The following is a 21457-nucleotide window of genomic DNA, read 5'->3' as shown; positions in this document are numbered from 1 at the left end:
CTAAAGACTCCCCTAACCACCCCAGCGACAACTCAAGATAGAGGTACCATCATATCCCACCCAGTGGCAGTCATACCAAGCAGCTCTCAAACCCCACATGATGCAGAGACAGAAGATTGTGAATGGGCCGCTGAAAGCTCCCCAATTAAAATAGCAACTACCCAGGTAGAACAAACGAGACCAACTAAAAACCACAAACAGGGCATATCTTCAAAACAATTAGGTGCGACCACGACAAAACCAGTGGTAGATAAGAGACCACTTCATGTTAACCTCCCGCCTGAATCTAGCCCGTACACCATTGTAATGATTGGTGTACCTAAATTAGTGGGGGACAGGGTAGAATCACATGGGGACTTAAAAAATAAGGTGAGCCATTGGCTCACAATTCATAGACCGATCCCTAAACACATTAACGGTCATATTGCACAGGTAAGAAGAGTAGACTGGGTGGGAAATAGATTTAAATCGACTGAGGGTGATTGTATAGTGGTAACCCTTAGGGATAGTCGTGCTGCCAGTTTTATAAGTAGCTGGAAAAGCGGTGTGACAAACAGCTTGATCCGTACCATGGCCTTAAGTTACTTTTATCCAAATAACCATGGTCATTGTCGTACACAAGTGCAGTCAACTTACGGACAGGAGGGGCTGCTTGAGCCAATAGTTGATAATTCATTAGGGGCCTATACATTGCCCATGGGTCCATTTACTCGAACAAATCATACCGACTATAGGCATGAACAGCCATGGCAGAGCAGACCTAGCAATCATCCTAGTAGATATCAGGAGAGAAGCGAGCTTTTTACCCGTCCCCAGCAGCAGCTTTTCTCACATCCCCAATACTTAGATACACAATATGGGGTACCTATTTCTAATAGGTTTGATGCTTTTCATAATATCGACTACTTAGACGAGATCGATTGACAAATCGTATCTCTATCCTCCTACTCTATTCCTGTTGAGCCCCCAACTAAGGCAGCTTCCCTTTATAGAGCATTAAGCATCTGCCCAGAGTGCATAAGTGTTTCCTCCCCGGAGGCCAGTGAAGCGTCTAGGGCAGCTCCTTCAGTACAACTCCACGAAAATACATTGAATGTGAGTGGGCGCAGTCACTCAGGTTCCACCCACTTAACTCAACGCATAGTGCCCAGTGGAGTAAAAAACCCTCTAACCACTAGTAATGCATTGCAAGAACACTTAATAATGGATCACGGGGTTCAAGCAATCTCTCCTCCCGCAGATCAGGCCCAGACAGCTGGCTTGGGTCTTACTGAACAACGCTCCATACATCTTTTATCTTGGAATATAGCCGGCTTAGCCGTTAAGGTTAATGATCCAGCGTGGTTAGCCTATGTAAAAAATTATACCATTCTATGTTTTCAAGAAACCTGGCTAGCAGATGAAAATGCACACATTGAGGGCTTTCAAAGCTTCTACCTACCAGCAACCCCATCAAATAGCGGAAGATCCAAAGGGGGCCTGGTAACTTACATAAGCCTCGCACTCAGCTGCCAGGTCACAAACAGAGCATCGGACAACAAACATATTCAAATCTTAGTGCTCAGGAATGGTAAAAAGGCACTGACACTTATTAACTTTTACAATGCCGTGTTATCGAATAAGGAGTGTAATATTCTCAAATTACAAAACCTCTTAGAAACAAAAGCGGATAGTCTACCTCGAAATATCCTTATCGCTGGAGACTTTAACGCTTACCCCTGTGGTAACCCTGAAACGACACCTATTGGCCTCTTAGGCTGCAACAGGAGGTCTGGCTTCCATTTTGATCACTCGCCCCGAGGCACCTGTATTAATAACTTAATAGATGGTAGGAATCTAACCGTTGCAATGACCACACTGGAGGACTCACACCAGTTCAACGTCCCCACGTACAAAGGCCACGGTAAAGGCTCCTACATAGACCACATGTTTCTTTCTAGAGATCTAGTTGATTTAGCCACTGACTTTGAAATTCTAACAAGCATCTTCAGCGACCATAATCCTTTGTCGATCAGGATTGGAGGTGACCTTTTTGATCACAGGAAGCCTCGACCTGATCATGGTGTCTTAAAACCCATCAACGGAAATCGTCGCCTGAAGTGGTCAAAGGTCAACAGCGATTCCTTGTATGATTCAATTACTACTAGCTGTGGTAATGACCTAGATCTTTGTGTTTCTCCATCTACTTTGCCCGAAGCGACTTTGACTGCCTTTGCCGCTGTTGTTGAGAAAATCGGCCAAATGTTGTCAGTACCAATAAAGGGACATCATGAACACCAACCAGGGTGGTTCGATCAAGCCTGCTCAAAGGCCGGACGAGACTTAAAAAAAGCACTTAAGGCTACCCCAAGAGATCCTGCCCTTGTCAAGTCACTGCGTTCTAATTACAAGACAGTCCTGGCAGCCCGGAAAAAAGAAGTAAAAGCCGGTGTTTGGGAGAAGCTATGTGATCCTGCAATTCTGGGTAATAGCTCCAAGTTCTGGAGCATTGTAAACAAACCTATGTTTGACGTCCCCTTAAATTCCATGGTCGGGACTAACATACCTGAGGAAGAGTGGATGTCACATTACAGCACAATTTTTAAAAGTGATAATTCGCAAGCAGACTTTGTTTTTAAATCCTCTGATGATAATGTGTTGTGTTTCACAGTGGGAGAGGTAGAAAAGGGGATACAAGGATTAACCTGTAACAAAGCACCTGGCCCCGACGGTATACCACCCGACCTATTCAAATCAAACATTCTCTTATGGGCTCCAGTCATCACAGCAGTTGTAAATGCAGGAATCTTGGCTGGTTGCCCAAAAGCCTGGGGGTCTTCTACCATTGTCCCTGTTTTCAAGAAGGGTGATCGTGGTAGTGTTACATGTTACAGACCCATATCCCTGATCAACTCAGTCACAAAGGTGGTGGGGGGTATTATCCTAAACAGATTAACAGCCTGGGCCAACGATAATAATATACTGTCTCCAATACAATATGGGTTCAGACCAGGCCACTCCACGATAACCCAATGTCTGAATCTATATTTAATAAACAGCAAATACACTCTAGCAAGAAAAGGGACGATCCATATGGCCTTTATGGATTTATCGTCCGCGTTTGACTGTGTAGACAGAGGCAGGCTATGGGAGGTACTGTTAAAAATGGGGGTGGAACAAAACCTGGTCAATCTCCTTGTTGACCTCCACTCGGACACAAGAGCAAACGTCCGTTACACCCATGACTTGAAGGTAACCAGAGATTTTAGAATAACCCGAGGTGTCAGACAAGGGTGCATCCTTGCCCCTTTTCTTTTTAATCTTTATATTAATGAGCTGGAGGAGCACTTATTAAAAACTGGTACAGATTTTCCTTACATTGGCAAGAAGGGCATACCTGTCCTATTATATGCGGACGATGCCGTTTTAATATCCAGAACGGCGCTCGGTCTCCAAATTTTGCTAGATTCTTTTAATGACTTCATGAACTCCCGTGGCCTGAGTATTAATAATTCGAAATCCTTTACAATGACGACAGGCGTATCCCCAAAAAAAATATATCCTCACTTTGTAAATGGAGATAAAATACCCACTACAAAGACCTTCTCGTACCTTGGTGTTCTTTTTGACCACAAATTAACTTGGGCACCAGCAATACAAAAGAAAAAGGGCGAGGTAGTGCGGGCCAATGCGGCAATACTGTACTTCACCAGGAAAATGGGCAATAGTCCGGTGGCTGCTGTCTTGAAGTTATATCAAGCCAAAAGCACCGCAATTGCACGTTACGGAAGTGAAATATGGGGATCAGAATCACTAGGTGCCCTTGAAGTTACTGAGAACAACTTCTTAAAACAGGTTCTAAGGTTACCTAGGGGGACGGCCAACTTCCCGGTACACGAGGAACTTGGCATCCCACATCTAAGTGATAAGCTGGCCGTGAATCCTTTGTTATGCTGGCTGAATAGCTGGCTAAACCCAGCCATACCCCTTACCAGAAACATTCTTCAAGAGGCACTACAGTGGGATGGTAGACTCAAGATCCCATGGTTAAAATACGTAAGAATGTGGCTTTTTGAATTAGGCCGACCAGATTTATTTTTATCCCCCGAAACAATAACCAAAACTGATGTAATCTTTGTCAGGAACACTTTTATGCTGTCCAGGTGCATGACACGGGAGGAAAATGAATACAAGAAAAGCAGTGTGAGACAGTATGCCTTAACCAAAACCTGTTTATATATGGAACCCTACCTGTCCTGGCCCATGTCTGGTTATGACCGTTTTTTATTAACAAGGTTCCGATTTAACATGTTCCATTTTTTATTAGCTGTACCAAGTGGAGCGCATAGAGGACAAGTGCTGCCAGCTTGCGGCTGCGACAATAAGTCTCCGCAAGACCTGGCACACTTTTTATTTTTCTGTCAGTTTTATACACTCCCCCGTAACCTGTTTTTAAAACCTTTACTTAAGCACCTGAATTTTGTACAATTCAGACCTGCACTGTGTCACCTTCAAATGCTAAATAGTGAATGTACCATGTTTATATGTAGTTTCCTAAAACTTGCAGTTAAACATAGAAAAAGCATGGAAGGGTAATTAACTCTGCTGCTGATTGTACTCCCACTTTTAATGTATTTTATCCTTTTTAACTATATTACTGTGTAGATGCTTGTGAATATCTAGTTGTATTTCTATTCTCCCCATTTCATTATTACTGTATGGATTAACTTTTATGAAATGTTCTTTTATGATTGTTATATGCAAACAATCGAATAAAGATATTCTATTCTATTCTTCTACTAAAATGCTGCTTGCAAATCACTGTGCAGCTGCTGAAGACCAACCAATGTGTTTTCTTCCACACTAGACACATTCACGCCGCACACATCATCGCGCAGCATTTAATCACACGAGTCCGCACATACCAAACTCGAGCCTGCTCTCCCCACACATCAGGAACTAACATGGACACATACATTCCCCATGCATTCCTATGGGTGGGCAGGCCAACCTTACCACACGCACGCACTTTACCCTGGGACACAGTGGTAAAGTGCGCAGAAACCAAAAATCACTATCACCAGGTCACCATTAAAAAGCAAAAAGTTTAGGGGTGAACCTGCCAGAAGGGCCAAGTCCAACAGGCAGGCAGGCACCCCCTCACCCCTGGGGCAGGGCAGCCAGGCCCCCCCTCAACCCTGGGGCAGGGCAGGCAGGCTCCCCTCACTCATGTGGCAGGGCAGGCAGGCCCCCCTCGTGCCTAGGGCAGGGCAGCCAGGCCCCCTCACTCCTGGGGCAGGGCAGCCAGTCTCCCCTCACTCCTGGGGCAGGGCAGCCAGTCTCCCCTCACTCCTGGGGCAGCCAGGCCCCCCTCACCCCTGGGGCAGCCAGGCCCCCCTCACCCCTGGGGCAGGGCAGTCAGGCCCCCTCACCCCTGGGGCAGCCAGGCCCCCCTGACCCCTGGGGCAGGGCAGCCAGGCCCCCCTCACCCCTGGGGCAGGGCAGCCAGTCCCCCCTCACCCCTGGGGCAGCCAGGCCCCCCTCACCCCTGGGGCAGGGCAGCCAGGCCTCCCTCACCCCTATGGCAGGGCAGGCAGCCCCCCTCACCCGTGGGGCAGGGCAGGCAGCCCCCCTCACCCCCTGAGGCAGGGCAGGCAGCCCCCCTCACCCCTGGAGCAGGGCAGCCAGTTTCCCCTCACCCATGGGGCAGGGCAGGCCCCCCTCACCCCTGGGGCAGGACAGCCAGGCCCCCCCTCACCCCTGGAGCAGGGCAGGCCCCCCTCACCCCAGGCATAGCTGCCAAGGTTTCAGATTGCCATGTGTGACATTTTTGTAATTTTTGCGAAATTATGAGTGACATTTCAACAACAATGAGTGACACTTTCTCGCGGGCAAAAATCATGCAATGAAGACTTGGGAAAAATCTAAATATCAGAAATTACAGCCATTTAAGACACCAAGAAGTTCTTGAAAATGCTGCAGAGCACCAGAAATGGAAGGGCACTAACCCTAGTACGCCCCCTGGCCAGCTTCTGCCTGAAAAATCTGGAGAGTATGATGAGAGGACTCAGGGGCCTCTGAAAATGTCACAAATGTGTGAGTCAGTCAGTGCCGTGTGTGCAGCTGAGGCTGAGCTCTGTGTGACATTAAGAGTAGAGACACCCGTCACACTACTCCACGACAAGTTAGCCCAGTGGCCACGTAACTACTGCATAACACACTACACACACAGACTGGCAGAGTCTCAGAATGGCAGAGAGCACTGTCTGAGCACTGCAGGCTGCCTCAGACAGTCAGACAAGTGTTACTAGTAAAGTTCTACTAGTACTTACTGTGTTGTCTTCGAAGTTCTTCAACTTCACTACTCTCTGCTAGCCACGGGTGACACCGGGCAGTGGGCGCTGAGCCACACGGTAGGCGGGGGGGGCCAGACCTCTGAGTGCTGTTAGTGCTGCACCTGCAGGTTCTCGTTGGACGGCGCGCCGCACATCATGATCATGCCAGCCCTGCAGCAGTGTGCGCCAGTCTCCCCGCGGCACATGCAGCGCGCCGGCCCGATCATGCTATAGTGCAGCCACAGGTGAGGCCTCATGCATGCCGCGCTGCCTGGCCATGACATTGTGTGAGAGACTGCGCAGCGACTCTGAGTCCCGTCGCCGCGCATTCTTCACGTGCCTCACACGGACTTGCCGCCTTCCTGACTCGAGTGTCTCGTGCTCCTGCATTCAAATCCCCCGCCCCTTTTGCCTACTTCCTGCTTCCTCCGGGACATGACTGCACTCTCTACCGCCGCGGCCAGCACATCCGGATTATTAATCCCGGCCCCATGCTGCCACGGTGATTGACAGCAGTATCGACTGCTGGTGGCGTGCCCTGTCAGGTGACAAAATGCGTGACAATGCATTTCAGTGCGGTGATGTGGATCACCGCACTGAAATGTGTGAGCGTCACACCTGTTGCGTGACGCTTGGCAGGACTGCCCTGGGGCAGGGCAGGCCTGCTGCACCGGCTCTGCCAGGGTAACTTCTGCATCAAGAGCTCTTACCTCAGCATGCAGCTGGTTTGTTTAAATAGTAAAATTAAGATATTGTATTTGTGCTTCTACATTTAAAGCAGAAAATTATGTTTTTTAATGACTTGTACAATCAATGGGTATTAAGCTAATTTTTATGTAGCTGTCGCTCGTTAACCTAATTATAAAAAACCCAAAAAACAATAGTAATGGAAAGGCAAAAGAAAGGGGAACTAAATTAAAACTACAAGTCCCAGAATGCACGCTTGACATATGCCTGAGAGGAAGAGTGCGTGCTGCTTGAAAAGAGTGCTGTGGCAGCCGTAGAATGGGCTTCGGGTGCCCTTACCCAAGATGTCGGCCGTTCGAATAAGACAACTGTGCCCGTCCTTGCAGACGATAACGGTGCCCTTAAACAAGATGGCAGACGCCCTCGGCAGGAAACGATTGCCCTTATCCAAGATGTCGCCCGTTCCCATAAGACAACTGTGCCCTTATCCAAGATGGCACCCGTTCTCATAAGACATCGATGCCGTTATCCAAGATGGCGGACGTCCTAGGAAGACAAAGGGTATCGTCTGCTTCCCTGAGGCAAGATGGCGGCCATCCTCACCCAAGATGGCCGCTGCCGGGCCAGTGTTTGGACACTGCAAGAGGAACAAAGACCCCAAAGCCGAGGGCAGCGGCGGAGCCGGAGGGGCCGGGGCGGAGAGCAGGTGAGACCCGGGGGGAGAGGTGCAGGACAGTGGGGGGGAGGGAGGTGCAGGACAGTGAGGGGGGAGGGAGGGAGGTGCAGGACAGTGGGGGGGGGGAGAGGGGTGCAGGACAGTGGGGGGAGAGAGGTGCAGGACAGGGGGGGAGAGGTGCAGGACAGTGGGGGGGGGAGGGAGGTGCAGGACAGTGGGGGGGAGGGAGGTGCAGGACAGTGGGGGGAGGGAGGTGCAGGACAGTGAGGGGGGAGGGGGGTGCAGGACAGTGGGGGGGAGAGAGGTGCAGGACAGTGGGGGGGGGGAGGTGCAGGACAGTGGGGGGGGGGAGAGGGGTGCAGGACATTGGGGGGGGGGAGAGGGGTGCAGGACAGTGGGGGGGGGGAGAGGGGTGCAGGACAGTGGGGGGGAGAGAGGTGCAGGACAGTGGGGGGGGGGGAGGTGCAGGACAGTGGGGGGGGGGAGGTGCAGGACAGTGGGGGGGGGGAGGTGCAGGACAGTGGGGGGAGGGAGGTGCAGGACAGTGGGGGGAGGGAGAGGTGCAGGGCAGTGGGGGGGGGGGTGCAGGGCAGTGGGGGGGGGGGGGGTGCAGGACAGTGGGGGGGGGGAGAGGGGTGCAGGACAGTGGGGGGGGGGGAGAGGGGTGCAGGACAGTGGGGGGGGGGAGAGGGGTGCAGGACAGTGGGGGGGAGAGAGGTGCAGGACAGTGGGGGGGGGGAGGTGCAGGACAGTGGGGGGGGGGAGGTGCAGGACAGTGGGGGGGGGGGGAGGTGCAGGACAGTGGGGGGGGGGAGGTGCAGGACAGTGGGGGGAGAGAGGTGCAGGACAGTGGGGGGAGGGAGAGGTGCAGGACAGTGGGGAGGAGAGAGGTGCAGGACAGTGGGAGGGGGGGAGGTGCAGGACAGTGGGAGGGGGGGAGGTGCAGGACAGTGGGAGGGGGGGAGGTGCAGGACAGTGGGGGGAGGGAGAGGTGCAGGGCAGTGGGGGGGGGGTGGGGTGCAGGACAGTGGGGGGGGGGGAGAGGGGTGCAGGACAGTGGGGGGGGGGGAGAGGGGTGCAGGACAGTGGGGGGGGGAGAGGGGTGCAGGACAGTGGGGGGGAGAGAGGTGCAGGACAGTGGGGGGGGGGGAGGTGCAGGACAGTGGGGGGGGGGGGGAGGTGCAGGACAGTGGGGGGGGGGAGGTGCAGGACAGTGGGGGGAGAGAGGTGCAGGACAGTGGGGGGAGGGAGAGGTGCAGGACAGTGGGGAGGAGAGAGGTGCAGGACAGTGGGAGGGGGGGAGGTGCAGGACAGTGGGAGGGGGGGAGGTGCAGGACAGTGGGAGGGGGGGAGGTGCAGGACAGTGGGGGGGGGAGAGAGGTGCAGGACAGTGGGGGGGGAGGTGCAGGACAGTGGGGGGGGTGCAGGACAGTGGGGGGGGGGGAGAGAGGTGCAGGACAGTGGGGGGGGAGGTGCAGGACAGTGGGGGGGGAGGTGCAGGACAGTGGGGGGGGGAGGGAGGTGCAGGACAGTGGGGGGAGGGAGGTGCAGGACAGTGGGGGGAGGGAGAGGTGCAGGACAGTGGGGGGGGAGAGAGAGGTGCAGGACAGTGGGGGGGGAGAGAGAGGTGCAGGACAGTGGGGGGGAGAGAGAGGTGCAGGACAGTGGGGGGGAGGGAGGTGCAGGACAGTGGGGGGGAGAGAGGTGCAGGACAGTGGGGGGGAGAGAGAGGTGCAGGACAGTGGGAGGGGGGGAGGTGCAGGACAGTGGGGGGGGAGAGAGAGGTGCAGGACAGTGGGAGGGGGGGAGGTGCAGGACAGTGGGAGGGGAGGTGCAGGACAGTGGGGGGGGTGCAGGACAGTGGGGGGGGAGAGAGGTGCAGGACAGTGGGGGGGGAGGTGCAGGACAGTGGGGGGGGGGAGGGAGGTGCAGGACAGTGGGGGAGGGAGGTGCAGGACAGTGGGGGGGAGGGAGGTGCAGGACAGTGGGGGGGAGAGAGGTGCAGGACAGTGGGGGGGAGGGAGGTGCAGGACAGTGGGGGGGAGGGAGGTGCAGGACAGTGGGGGGGAGAGGTGCAGGACAGTGGGGGGGAGAGAGAGGTGCAGGACAGTGGGAGGGGGGGAGGTGCAGGACAGTGGGGGGGGAGAGAGAGGTGCAGGACAGTGGGAGGGGGGGAGGTGCAGGACAGTGGGAGGGGAGGTGCAGGACAGTGGGGGGGGTGCAGGACAGTGGGGGGGGGAGAGAGGTGCAGGACAGTGGGGGGGGAGGTGCAGGACAGTGGGGGGGGGAGGGAGGTGCAGGACAGTGGGGGGGAGGGAGGTGCAGGACAGTGGGGGGGAGAGAGGTGCAGGACAGTGGGGGGGGAGGGAGGTGCAGGACAGTGGGGGGGAGGGAGGTGCAGGACAGTGGGGGGAGAGAGGTGCAGGACAGTGGGGGGGAGGGAGGTGCAGGACAGTGGGGGGGAGGGAGGTGCAGGACAGTGGGGGGGAGAGAGGTGCAGGACAGTGGGGGGGAGGGAGGTGCAGGACAGTGGGGGGGAGAGGTGCAGGACAGTGGGGGGGGAGAGGTGCAGGACAGTGAGGGCCCTTGTTGACTGGAGCATGTACTGCTTGCAGTAGTAGCCCTCTTTCCCTCTTTCTTTAGGCTTCCACTTGTGTGGGCTGTGTGCTCTTCAATGCAGTCACCTGATTTTTTGTGTCTTTTCTGCTGGTGGTGGGAGTCCACTTTTGAAGCTTGTAGTCCTGTGGGTTGTGTTTTGTTGCAGTCGCGCCCTCTACGAGGCTCCTACCTTTGTTGATTCCACACATTTGTGTCCAGTTTCCTGTAGAGGCTTCAGGTGATGTCGTTCTTTAGTTCTCTGTGGTATGTAAGGGGGAAGAGTCCTTCATAACTTCTGTCCGGCTTACTCTGAAGTTGGAGCTCACCAGGCAGGCGCCTTTGTGGGGACCAAGCCTCGTCCACAGAAGGGTTAAACTCGCCGTCATTTCCGTGTAAAGTTGAAAGTGCTTTTTAATGGAGGTTTCCACATCATCGAATGAATATCAAAGAGTTCAGTTATATCAGATCCAGGGGTGCTGCTCAGTCTCCTCTGAAGGAGGCCTGGGGTGCGGGGTTAAATGCTGGTATTCAAGAACCGCGTGGATCTTGCCTTGCTCTATCAACATAATTCAGCAGCACACGGACCAAAGAGACCTCAAGAGGCTTCTACTGCTATCAAACAGATTAATATAATACCCTCGCCAGGGACATGCCCTGCGGGCATCGGCTGCTGTCGGTGAAGAGAAGGCAGCATACCTGCAGGGGCTGCAGAGGTCAAGGGGTGGGCAGTGCATGGGTACAGGGGGCTGCAGAAGTCAAGGGGTGGGCAGTGCATGGGTACAGGGGGCTGCAGAGGTCAAGGGGTGGGCAGTGCATGGGTACAGGGGGCTGCAGAAGTCAAGGGGTGGGCAGTGCATGGGTACAGGGGGCTGCAGAGGTCAAGGGGTGGGCAGTGCATGGGTACAGGGGGCTGCAGAGGTCAAGGGGTGGGCAGTGCATGGGTACAGGGGGCTGCAGAGGTCAAGGGGTGGGCAGTGCATGGGTACAGGGAGCTGCAGAAGTCAAGGGGTGGGCAGTGCATGGGTACAGGGGGCTGCAGAGGTCAAGGGGTGGGCAGTGCATGGGTACAGGGGGCTGCAGAGGTCAAGGGGTGGGCAGTGCATGGGTACAGGGGGCTGCAGAGGTCAAGGGGTGGGCAGTGCATGGGTACAGGGGGCTGCAGAGGTCAAGGGGTGGGCAGTGCATGGGTACAGGGGGCTGCAGAGGTCAAGGGGTGGGCAGTGCATGGGTACAGGGGGCTGCAGAGGTCAAGGGGTGGGCAGTGCATGGGTACAGGGGGCTGCAGAGGTCAAGAGGTGGGCAGTGCATGGGTACAGGGGGCTGCAGAGGTCAAGGGGTGGGCAGTGCATACCTGCAGGGGCAGCAGAGGTCAAGGGGTGGGCAGGGCATACCTGCAGGGGCAGCAGAGGTCAAGGGGTGGGCAGTGCATGGATACAGAAGGCTGCAGCAGGTCCAGTGGAAGGGTATGCTTACGGTGGTCGGAGAGGGAGGTATTGTTATACCACGCAAGGAGGGGTAGTGATGTTAAATAAAATACATTTATACTGGAACGAGGGGTGCATTCGGTAAACGCTCTGCATGTATGTGATGGGGTACAACTAGTGATGTGCTTGCTTTAATTAGTGTGCTACGATTATGTGTAGATCTGTATAATCTGTTTTAAGTATCTCTGGTGCGCATCACAGTTTGTCACAAAGTGTTGTGTCTCTACTCAGCTCTTTACAGTTAGTTCCGGTGTACTCATTTATGTGCACGTCCTTTGTACTGTATAGTAATGTAAAAAATGCAGTACCTTTGTACTTTTTCCTGCAAAATTACAATGTGTAAAGCAATGTACATGTGTTCGGCTCTGTCCATTCGGTGCTGAGAAAATACATTTGTGCGATAATTGATGAACACTCATTATTCATAGAGTAATGTACACTCGCTATATGTTTGGTTCTGCAGACGTCTAACGTGTTGCACATCTGATGAAATATAGTTTATAGATTATAACGCGATTTCACTTATTTACACAGTGTGCGCTTATCCTGTGCATTTATTTATCATGAGAAACTTATGTACTTGGTGCTGTACGGTTGTCACGTTTTCATTTATCTAGAGTTGGAAGGGTCTTATTTTACATAGCTCGTCGTATATTGTATTCTAAAGCTATATGGGTGCACTCAGAATTGCACAGTTATTGTTTATAAAGCATGCGTGTATTTACTGCCTTGGTTATGAGCTGTATAGAGGAAGCCAGACGAGTCAGTTCAAGTGGGACGGCTCAAAAAGAGAAAAGACTACGCCAGAAAAAGCTCTTTTCCAATGGCTGGCCACCGTTTAGCATAAACGGGGATGCCAGCCAATGGGAAAGATGGGCGGGGCTTAATGCCCGATACTGAAGCTCCCTCAAAAACATTAAATCTCAGCGAGCTGCTCATTTGCGCAGCCACGTCAGCCAAGACCTAAAAACCACAGGTTTCAGGGGTGTTATAGTTAGTTTGACATTTCACTCATACAAAACCCTAGAAATTCCCCCGTTATAGTTGGTTCAGCTAACTATAACTCGCGCGCCCGCAATGCACTGCTGATGACATGACATGGTCAATGACATCACTCATGACATCACTGATAACACTCAAATGACATCACTGATGACATCGTCCATCTGATAAATTGATGCATCTTCTCACACCCTAATACAACCTTTGATACACCCACTCTAACTTACAGACTGCCATTCTCAAAACCATAGACACTCCAACAGCAATAACTACATACCCACTCACTGATTCTTAGGTCTACACTCACATCCACTCACTCACCCGTACAGTCACTCATACTTATGGTCACCCAGTACAGGACTATCATATGCACTCATACGCCTATATAGACACTCACACACCACCACTCATCCATAGAGGTACTCACACACCTAGTCAGTCATGGAAATAATTAATCACACTGCCGTTTACTCATCTATACAGTTATACACACACCAGCTCAAACACTCATACAAATACTAGCACATTCTTATACAATCACTGATACAAGCACACTCTCATCCATACAGCCACTCTCAGAATCACACACTCTACTTATAGCCATTTAGATACTCCAACACACATATATACCCCCTTTCACATATGTAGTTACTCACACATGTACCACTAAGATATACATTCACTCACTAACACACCTATACACACACTCACCCATCCATACAGTCCATCACAGATGTACTCTTATCTTATCTTAACCAGAATTTGTACAGCGCACGTTCACCTGAGGGTTTCTTGGCGCTAACCAACATGTCTGGAGACTACACCCGAGAGAGAGAAAGGGAACTAAGCCAAGGTCTGCGCAAACAGCCACGTTTTGAGTTGCCGCCTGAACTGAAGAAGAGTAGTAGAGGAGCGGATCTCCAAAGTGAGGGTATTCCACAGCTTAGTTGCAAGCGTGGCAAACCTGTGCCCTCCCTTACGTTGGAACTTAAAACGAGGAACAATCAAAAGAATTTGAGAGGCAGACCGAAGACTGCGGGCGGGAGTGTATTTAGGCAGGAGTTCCTGAATGAACCTGGGACTACGTGCATAAAGGGCCTTGAACGTCATACAGGCAACTTTAAAAAGAGTGCGTTGTACAATAGGAAGCCAGTGAAGTTGCTTAAGCAGCGGTCTAGCAGATTGCCAGCGAGGGAGGCGATAAATGAGTCTAGCGGCTTGATTTTGGACTAATTGCAGACGCTTGCTAAGAGCAGCAGAGATACCCAGGTAGATGGCATTGACATAATCCAAATGTGATAACACCAGGGCCATTACAACCTAGGTAAGGGCAGAAGGAGTGAGCAGTCGGCTGATCTTCTTTATTTTCCGGAGTTGGAAAAAGCACGATGACACCACAGCATTGACTCGGGGCCTTAGTGAGAGCTCCTCATCGATGGTCACTCTTGAAACTATGCACCCAGTGAATCACCCACTCATACATCAATGCACAGTCACACACACCCCACCCACATAAACACTCGGGTACCCATACAGATACTCAGACAACCAATCAATAAAACATATAGACACTCATGTAGCTATTCACAAACCTTTGTAGCCAGTTACACACCAACAGACAGACAGATACAGACATTCACACAGTTTAGTCACTAACCCATACATTCAGTAAGATACGTTTAATCACTCACTTATAGAGTCAGTCACGCACCTACTAAATCATCCATTCAGACATTTATAAAACCACTCATTCTTCAATACGCCTTTCCCTATATACATTAAACATATTAACTTTACAGAAACAGTCACTGGATGATGTCATCAGTGATGTCATCAGCGAGTTAAAGTTAGCTGAACTAACTATAACGGGGGAATTTCTAGGGTTTTGTACGAGTGAAATGGCCAACTAACTATAACACCCCTGAAACCCATGTTTTTTTCAGTAAATTTCTAAGGTTTTTTATATGCTAATTTCTAACTAAAACATGCCTGAAACCTATGGTTTTTTCAGTGAATATGTATCTATCTATGTATCTATCTTTGTATCTATGTATCTCTTTGTATCTATCCCAGTAGGTAGTTATAGTTAGGACCATTTTCCATAGGAAATCCGCAACATTCTATTTGGAATAACTTTGCCGCAGGTTGATGAATCTTTGCGAAATCTTCAAAACTAGTGGAGCGCTCCCGTCCGCTCCTATCCTGAAAGTCTTGGGGTGATTCGTGAAGCGGGGGCCGAAAAAGAAGGGGGGGTCCCAAAACGTGTTTTCCCCATGCAATTTTCCATAGGACCCGTTCATCGCGTCTACAGCCTGAACTATTGAACAGAATTACACCAAATTTGGCAAAGAGGTAGTAGTCCTCTAATCAATTACTAATATAGACTTTTACGTAGCTAGGAACCAACTGGTGCAGCATTTTACACAACTGACAAAGTGATACAGATATTCACACAGTTTAGTTATTATCCAATATATTTAGTGAGACATTATAAATTAGTCAAGTAAACAGTCAATCACACTGCTACTAAATCCTCCATCGAGATAGTTATATATGCATTCAGTCTTAAATGCAGATTGCTATATATAAAATACATATTTAAATAATAAACCAAACCACATTCACTGGATGATGTCATCAGTGATGTCACTGACCATGTCATGAATGATGTAATATGTGACATCATCACCAGTAGATTGTGGGTGCGAGAGTTACAGTTTGTACAACTAACCAAAACGGAGGAATTTCAATGGTTTTGTGTGAGTGAAATGTCCAGCTAACTATAACACCCCTGAAACCTATGGATTTTTCAGTGACTATATATATATATATATATATATATATATATATATATATATATATATATATATATATATATATATATATATTACCTACTGGCGGTCGCCAGTAGGTATATATAGTTAGGATTTTTTCTCTATGGGTTTTTTGAAAATTCTATGTCTAATAACTTTGGCGTTTGTGGACGGAATTGGCTGAAATTTTCAGGAAAAAGGCACATTTTGTTTCTGAGCAGCCCCTGAAAATTGGGGGGGGGTTCGTCCAGGGGGGGTCGAGAAAAAAGGGGGGTCCCAAAACGTGTTTTTAACATTGAGTTTTCCATAGGGTGGTTGGCCTCACTTTTAGCCCGAACGGCTGAATGGATTTGCACGAAACTTGGCAAAATTGTAGGGACTGGTAGCCCGATGTGCCTTTTGTAGGTCTCAATATATGTGCTCCAGTGGATTTTGAGAAATTAACGTTTAAAAAAATATATATATCTGTAACAGCGGACCGGGCAGCGCTCTGGTTCGCGGACTTTTCGCGCAACGGAGCTTTGTGAAGCGAAGCTGATTGGTTCTCCGGCGTCTGTCAACATTCCAAACAGTCCGTAGCGGCCGCCATCTTGTCTCTCGGTAGGATCGAGAGACAAGAGGAGGTCAAAACAAAGGGGGAAATAACTATAAGGGGGCATAGTAGATCCTCGCTGACACCCTAGGTTTGATGTGGAGGTTTTAAAAGGGCCCCGCGGGGCAAAAAAAAATAATAATAATAATAATCGAACGGCTGAATGGATTTGCACGAAACTTGGCAAAATATTAGGGACTGGTAGCCCTATGTGCCTTTGCTAGGTCTCAATATATGTGCTCCAGTGGATTTTGAGAAATTAACGTTCAAAAAAAGATATATATCTGTAACAGCGCTCCGCTTCGCGTAACGGAGGTTTGCGAAGCTGATTGGTCATTCTGTCACTGGGCTATAGTTGGGCTACATCTGGCTGATATTTGGGCTACATTTGTTTTTTTGTGTGTCTGGCGGCCATCTTTGGGCTACATTGGGCTACATTGGGCTTCATTGGGCTACATTCGGCTAATTAGCAAATAGCTCATCGCAAACTAGGAATGGTAAAGAATCGCTATTTATTCCTTAAAGTTCGCTATTTAGGAAATGCAAAAAACTTTGATGATACATATGGCGGTTCATCTCTAACAAGATAAGAAGCATAGGGATACATTTATGATGACTGGCGCATCACCAGGGATGTGTTAGTCATTCTGTGCCGCTGTTCCGTCACCTATGGTGTGCTGCATTTACAATGCGGCGCATCATGGGGCAAAAACAGCACAGATGCGTGATGTATCTGTGCCGTAAAGGTGGCGCATTGCTGGAGTTGTATCGCAAGTGTGATGAAGCTCCAGCAAGGGTCGGGGGTGCCCCTGTCGCAGGGTTTCTGTTCTCACACAGAACTGTGGACAGAGGATTGGAACCTCGGCGAATGCATTGCTGGAGTTGTATCGCAAGTGTGATGAAGCTCCAGCAAGGGTCGGGGGTGCCCCTGTCGCAGGGTTTCTGTTCTCACACAGAACTGTGGACAGAGGATTGGAACCTCGGCGAATTAGGGTGTCCCAAAACTCACGTTAGTAATCAAAAACTCCTTAGCAAGCTAGGTACAGTGTCACATTGGATATAACAAACTCTCAATGTTTAGACAATCCAGAATATGAACTTATAGTACCTCAGGATACGTGGAACTCATGAACAGTCGGTCGTTATAGATTTCTTAGAAACCAGAACATGGAGTTAAGAAGAACAGATGTGTATTTGAAATGTTTATTTACTAATGCCGTCTTCTCAGGCGTAGTACCTTAGATAATAAAAGTACACATATTATCAGTAGCAAAATTACCAGCATAGTTACTAGTACATAAAAAGTGAATGGTGATAGTATGTTAACATGCTGTAAATGAATAAGAGTTAGCAACACTTATAAGCAGCCGCGGGCCGTGGAGGGAGTTACGGTGAGGCAGGGAGGCGGGGAGGGGGAGAAGCAGGGTGGAGAATACAAGTACACATATTATCAGTAGCAAAATTACCAGCATAGTTACTAGTACATAAAAAGCGAATGGTGACTGTTGGAAATGGGATCCCCGGCTGGCCAGGGCTTTCGCCAAAGTCAGTCAGAGACCACCACTCCCAAGTCAGGGCAAGGGAGTTACACGCCAAGATAACCCCTACTCACCCTCTAGGTAACGTGGCGCGAGCAGCAAGGCTAAACTTGGAGGCGATGTAGGTTAAGTATTTGCGCACGCACCCCAGCAACAACAACCAAAGGCCCACCACAAAGGAAACTCCACACAAGGTTATATAAAAATAGCCTTTGTATTACACCAAAACACATTAGATAAAACACACACTTTACAATGTGCCAGAGGCACGGGCAGAATTTACAGGGATATGTACAAGACAGGGCCACCTGGACCACTGTCAGGAATCAGAAGTAGCACTTTCAGAAATAGCACTTAGTACATAGAATATAGCACAAAATAGCACACACCCAGTAATCACTGGTAACCAGGACCTCACTAGCACCACCTGTACTAGGGAGAAAACAACCACCTATGTATTACAATACCTGTAGGGGTGTAAGAGGAAAACACATGATGCAATGCATAACATTCATTCAGAGGTGTAAGGGGGAAAACACATGATGCATCACAATACATTCAGAGGTGTAAGGCACATGACGCATAATCAATACATTCAGAGGTGCAGAACAAATACCAACTTCCCCAAACTCACCAGTCACCACCTGTGACTGTCCCGGTGTCCCAATGTCAGGGCCTAAACGTGGCAGTTGCCCACAAAGTGCTGGGCAACTGGAGCAGGGAAAGTTAGCGCAAAGTTGGAGCCTCTCTGGGCTCAAAGAACCACCACTGTGGCACTGGTGAGCCTCTCTTAGGCTCTCTGACCAGTAAAGGGGGGGGGGCTGCTGAGCCTCTCAGGGCTCCAGCAACAAAAAGGTGCAGCCTCGCTGGGCTGTGGGGTCCCCCTCTCTGGGGACCCAAAGGGATGAAGTTTGCCAAGAGCCTCGCTGGGCTCTAACTCAACTGGTGCCCCCGGGGCCCCTCGTGACTCAACAGGAAAATGCCCCTGAGCCTCGCAGGCTCCAACCAACAAATGCCGCCTTTTCGAGCCTCTCAAGGCTTTGCAACAGAAAATGCCCCCAGAGCCTCTCTCAGGCTCCAACCAACAAATGCCGCCTGGTTGGAGTCCCCCCCTCTGGGGGACTCGAGACGCAGAAATTGCCCCTGGAGCCTTTCGCCAGGCTCCACAACAATGAGCACGGGATCGCGCTCCTGGGGGGAGTGGGGGGCGGACACCGACAACGTGTCCCGGCGCCCCTCCCTTCTCTACTTTGGCCTCACACCCCCTCCCGGTCAGCTCCACTCACCGGCTGTCTCGAGGCGGCGGTCTCCTTCTCGAGAGCTCCCGCTCCCCGGGGCTCTCTCTGCAGACTTCTCACTTCCCTCCTGGGCTCTCCCTCGCTTTGGGAGCCTGGGGGGTCAAGGAAAGGTGCCGGCTTCTCCCTTTACCGGAGCACGGGGTGGGCTCCCGTCAGCTTCCGGTTTGCCTCGATGTCCTGTCCCCGGCCCGCCTGACTTCCGGGTCGCGGGGGCGGGCTTTCCGTCCGGGCCGCGCTCGGATTGGCCGGCCGGCCAGCCACTTCCGGGTCGTCGCGGGCAGCGCGGCGGCCCGTTCCAGGCACTCGTAGGCGGGGGATGAGTTTACCGAGGAGTGGGCTCCCTCGAGGTAAACCTAAAATATAGCGGCAAGGTCCCTGGCAGGGTGGGCACCTGCCAGGGGGCAAATTAACCAAAATAAGCGAGGTGGGCACTCGCTAGGCAGGCAAAGCGCTCCTCAGCGCTAAAGGGCAATTTACAGCGCTCCCTGCGCTAAATGCCAAATACAGCGCTCTCAAGCGCTAGAGGACCAAAATAGAGCGCTCCCAGGCGCTATAAGTAAAATAAAGGTCCCAGGTGCCCTCAGCAAGCAGGGCAGAGTCCCAGCAGTCTTTGGGCAGGCAGGGGGGACAAGGCTGGGCCCAGAGCCAGCACACTGGGTCTCCAGGCAGGAAGACACCCCAAGTGGCGGTCCTCTGGCCCAGCAGCAGCAGCAGCCCCCTCAGGATCCTGGAAGAGAACAACATCTGTGGGGACACAGCCCCATTTTTATACAGTGCATTCCTTTGTCTGAAGGTGCAGAGTGGGGGCGGAACCAGTCGCAGCTGGTTCTTGAGTACTCTGTTTACCTCAACCACCCTCTCTATTCACTGGCAGGGCTTGGGTCATTAGACACACCACAGGGGGGCGGAGCCAGCATTGTGTGGGGAAAACCCAGCCCATCCAGGACACAGGTACACTCCTCCCACACATCACTCATGCTAATCTCCCACTCACCACCGGGCAGACCCATCCAGACTTCCTGGAGCCTGGCATGCCAGCCAGCTCCAGCCAATCACACGCCAGCACCCTCACAGCACACGTACAGCCATGTCTAGAAATGGCGCTTCGCTACTAGACACATACATGCTGCATACACCGTTGCGCAGCATTCACTCACACGAGTTCACACATACCAGACTCAAGCCTGTACACCCCACGCATCAGGAACTACCAGGGACACATACATTCCCCATGCATTCCTATGGGCGGGCAGGCCTAGCTCAGCACATGCACTCAGAGTGCGCACGCACTTTCCACTGGGACACAGTGAAAGTGCGCAGAATCCAAAAATCACCATCTCCAGGTCACCATTTCAAGCAAAAAGTCTAGGGGTGAACCTGCCCTAAGGGCCAAAGTCCAACATAACCCCCTTCCAGCCAAAACGCAGGGGAGACCAATCACCACCGTGATGGACTTCCCTGCTTGGGGCGATAGAACACGGACGCGGGCCCGCAACTGCAGGGACACCCTCCTGTTCTATGCCACGGTGAACCCATGGGATTCCTTCTCAACACACTGTCTGGACCAACTGGGCTACCCCACTGGTACTCCCAAGTTGTCCGCGGCCAGGACCAGGCCCTGGGCCACCCAGGTGCCACGGGTCCATGCCAATTCGCAGAGCGGGGGGTAGTAACCCCTGGCACATAGGAGCCATTTTCCACTCTTCCTGTCTGCAAGACAGGACTAGACTGCCACTGGTACTCCAGCCGAGGGCCTACAACCTCAGGCGGACCAGGAGTCTCGGGGAAGGCTCTCCTCCCCCTACCTCTTCTCCTAGGGTTCCTCCTCCCTCTGCGAGGGGTACCCCTAGAACGCCATTCCAACCCAGGACTTATCCACTCAGGTTGCACCGGGGTCAGAGGTGGGCTCTCCCACCCTCTGCACCCCCTTCCAGAGGTCTGCCCTCTCCCACCTGGAGAAGTTCCTCTGGAAGAAGAACCGGTCAGGACACTGGTTACAGTCGTCCTACCCTTCAGGTCAGGCTGATCCTGAACCTGGCCTCCCAACCTCTGGTCTAGAACCTTCGGTGGAACAATTGCCTGGCACTCCAGGACTTCTGGGGATTCACTCGCAATCCCCCTGAGGCTAACAAATGTCACATCTGTTGCGTGACTGTCTGTCTGGCGCAGATCTCCCGCCCTCTGTCCACCTGACAGTGCGTGACGATCCCCCAGACCAGAAGTGGTGTCACCATGGTCACTACACGGGAACCTAGCCCAACTGGGTAGTCCCTGACCCACTGGTCCTTCCACTGGGGAACTCCCCCAATCACTCCTCACTCTGGACTCCTGTACCCTCCCGACCGGAGCGGTACTGCCAGACTCTAGAACCACAGGAGCTCTGGTTACAGACACTCCAGGTCCTCTACTCACTAGGAGATCCTCCTCAAGTGGACTAACAGGACAGCCTAGGTCC

General features: G+C 51.6%; 1 protein-coding gene across 1 annotated transcript in view; it reads left to right on the top strand.

The window, feature by feature from the left end:
- The first annotated feature begins 7595 nt into the window (after positions 1 to 7595).
- The window catches only part of LOC144817650 (histone-lysine N-methyltransferase NSD2-like), a 184160-nt gene continuing 170298 nt past the window's right edge, over positions 7596 to 21457 (top strand). Inside the window, exon 1 of the mRNA XM_078674370.1 lies at positions 7596 to 7707. The gene's annotated coding sequence lies outside the window, so the exon portion shown is untranslated. The remainder of the gene's footprint in view (positions 7708 to 21457) is intronic.

The sequence above is a fragment of the Lissotriton helveticus genome, chromosome 2_1 (assembly GCF_964261635.1).
Source record: "Lissotriton helveticus chromosome 2_1, aLisHel1.1, whole genome shotgun sequence".
NCBI lineage: Eukaryota > Metazoa > Chordata > Amphibia > Caudata > Salamandridae > Lissotriton > Lissotriton helveticus.
This window is presented reverse-complemented; position numbering and strand designations above follow the sequence as displayed.